The sequence below is a fragment of the Cyprinus carpio genome, chromosome B7 (assembly GCF_018340385.1).
Source record: "Cyprinus carpio isolate SPL01 chromosome B7, ASM1834038v1, whole genome shotgun sequence".
NCBI classification, from domain to species: domain Eukaryota; kingdom Metazoa; phylum Chordata; class Actinopteri; order Cypriniformes; family Cyprinidae; genus Cyprinus; species Cyprinus carpio.
The window spans coordinates 3,093,849-3,097,009 of record NC_056603.1 but is presented as its reverse complement, the minus strand read 5'-3'; the positions used below and the strand labels follow the sequence as shown (position 1 = coordinate 3,097,009).

Genomic DNA, 3,161 nt, shown 5'->3' with positions numbered 1-3,161 from the left:
ATCATTCATCATCACTGTAAAAGTAATAATAATGATAATAATAATAATACTAAAGAAAGAAAGAATGAAAAGAAAGCTGCAGTGAAAGACTTTGCGCGCCAAAACGCTCGAGAGAGTTTGCTCGTTTGTGGTTATCAGTTAATAAAAAGAATAAATAAGTTAATTGCAAAAGTCGGTAAATGTATATAAAGTTAATGTAGCACATATAGTTTATTCCTTTAATTTGTTTTTCTCCTGGTGTTTTTCTGTGTTCATATACTGGAAGACATGAGTTTGTCTCGAGTCTCATGAAGAACTTTAGATGACGCCCTTCTGCTTTCACACACACAGAGCTGAAGCGAACAGACCGTAAACAACATTATGAGTTATTAAATGTGTCGTTTAATAAATGACCCCCCCTCAGGAGATAATGCTATGTCATGTGGCCTGCTGAAGAGTATATAAACCTCGCGTGTCTATTTCTAAACTCGCGTATTTAGATCAGATTATATGTTCGCACCCGTGTGTTTAGAGGAGAGTCGTGTTCCGAGCAAAAGGGACTGTGGCGGAGTTTGGTGTTTGTTTTGGACTTCTTACCTCCATTCTCCACACGCCTTCTCTGTGTGTGTGTGTGAATCTGACCGATCAATCAAATCTATGTCCGATCAATCAAAGCGACTCTCGTGGAAAACACACCAACGGATCGCGCGCCATGATCTTCCGGGTTGGAGATGAGCGGATGTGACGCGACCCTAACACGATCACCACGGCAACCAGCTTCCGACAGAATAACATCTGAGCTACTATTCTGAATCTTTAGCTTTTAGACTTCGTATCTTCACAGTTTTAATTCGCGTAATTACACGTTAAACTGCTCGATGTTTGTGTGTTAATGAAAGGCCCAGAGTGACCTCCCGCAGCGTGCTCAAGGTTTATGGTGTTTTTCATTGTTTCTTAGACACGTGACTCATGAACAATATCACCACACACACTTTAAACACGTGATTTACTGATCAATATCACCTTTAGAAATGTGCCAATTCTACACTAAAACCATAAAAAAATCACAAAATCAACTTTAATAAAAAAAAATACATAAAATAGATTTTATATATGAAATCAAAATATATAAAATTATAAATATATATATAGTGTGTGTGTGCTAAAACAAAACTGAAACAAAAATATTCTAGACATTTAAAACATAAAAATGATACTCAACAGAATTACTAAAACTACAATGAAAACAGAAAATATAAAGTAATTAAAAATATGAGTAACAGCTGTAATAGTATCTCAATGATGGTAAAATAAGACTTAGGCGACAGCATTTTAGTCATTTATTAATGATTCAAGAACACTTCAAATCATAATGAATTCCCAAGAAACACAACGTCTGCATGTTTAGAGACGTGTTACACATACACAACCCACGATGAAAGACAAGAAACATGAGGACAAATAAAGCAGAAGCAGGGGATTGTGGGATTGATGACAGATTCTTGAGAGCATGTCTGGAAGACTGTTCCCAGCACAACAACACAAAACAATAAACCTCAGTCTGACTTTACATCTCATATCTCCTAAAAATTCTCAAACCTGAAAAAGAAAGAATTGCAAAATACAAACTCAGAATTATGACTTTTATATACATATATAATTCTGAGTTTACTTCTGACCTTTCTCTCTGAACTGTGAGGAAAAAAGGCAAAACAAAAAAACACGCAATTCTTTTTAATTTCCAAATAAATCTGAAACACAAATTGTTTTATTTCACTCCACATTGAGATGCAGTCACATGTCTGTAATGGGAGTAAACTAGACTGAGTAAACTAATGTGAAGTCCGCTGGTGGTCCGTCAGAGCACGGGCGTGGCTGTTGGGTCAGCAGCAGGCCGAAGCGCTCTTGATGGTCACGCGGTGTCTGGAGAACTTGTCGTCCGGGTGAGAAGCGGGCCGGACCGGCTGAGCCGAGCTGGTGGGCTGACCGCTCGGGTCCAGCTTCTGCAGAACACACAAACACGCCTTAATACTCTAGCTCTTTATTCACATATATGACAGTCTACAGTAACAACTAGGACACCGTGACATGATTAATAACTATAATAATAACTATGATAACTATGCACAAAGCAGCATAGCATCACCATGTTTTCTGAGAAACTCTACATTAACATACCATGCATTAATAAAACTGCATAGCAGTGTCGACATGTTTTGTGGCTTTAATATTTTTCATTATTTGTATTATATAATAATATATTTTTAATATTATCATTATTGTTTAAAGCAACAAGGTATATATCTATGGTAATAATTTCAGCACCAAGAAAGTTTCCATTTGGTTATTTTTGGTAAACCTCATAATAACGTTGAGGGAACCTTAAAGTAACGTTCCCGGAACAACAACAACAACAAATAATAGTTTTATAAGCCGAAGCCCACTCTTCTGCACTAACAAAACACTTGAAACCTATGCTATGGTTATAATACAGATCTAATGCTGAAAAGACAGAGTCAGGATGATTAAAACACATGCTCTATGACGTGTACACGCCGTGTTTACAGCGGGACTGACCTTCAGAGTATAAACCCTGTCTCCGTTCTCGTTCAGATAATACTGCAGGAACATGATGAAGTGACCACACACCGGGTATAACGAGTATCTCGAAGGATTTCCGAGCGGGAACCAGGTTTATAGCGCGTAGCGAGCGACTGAAACACCACGTGTGCGAGCGAACACAAAAAAACAAACCGGAAGTGTGGGACGCCGCCGCCGCGCAAAGCAGGATGTGAAATTGAGTTTTTTTAAAGTCACGTGTGTTTAAAAAAAAAAGCCCGCCACCTACTGTACTACATAACTTATTATGTAAATAAACATTGTTACTTATAATAAGTAAATGCTACTTATTAATCATGTTATACAACTATTTTCAGCATTACTTCCTATTGTTTTTAAAAAAAACTGTACAGAAATACATTGATTAATTTTATTTATTACATCTAAATCCTATACACATGCAAGTATATATATAAGAAAAAACTTGTTACATTTATACATTAATATATTTATTATATAAATTGAATATAAATGTAAACATGTAAATATTTTCATAATATATGCTGTATGTGTTTTGTATTTATATAATCATAACAAAACACACATACTATTATGTAAACAAA

The 3,161-nt window shown here is 36.0% G+C and overlaps 2 pseudogenes; both read right to left on the bottom strand.

The window, feature by feature from the left end:
* The window catches only part of LOC109092946, a 12,631-nt pseudogene extending 11,074 nt beyond the window's left edge, over nt 1-1,557 (bottom strand).
* Nucleotides 1,306-2,751, bottom strand: LOC122137855 (annotated as a pseudogene).
* Between the last annotated feature and the right edge of the window lie 410 nt (nt 2,752-3,161).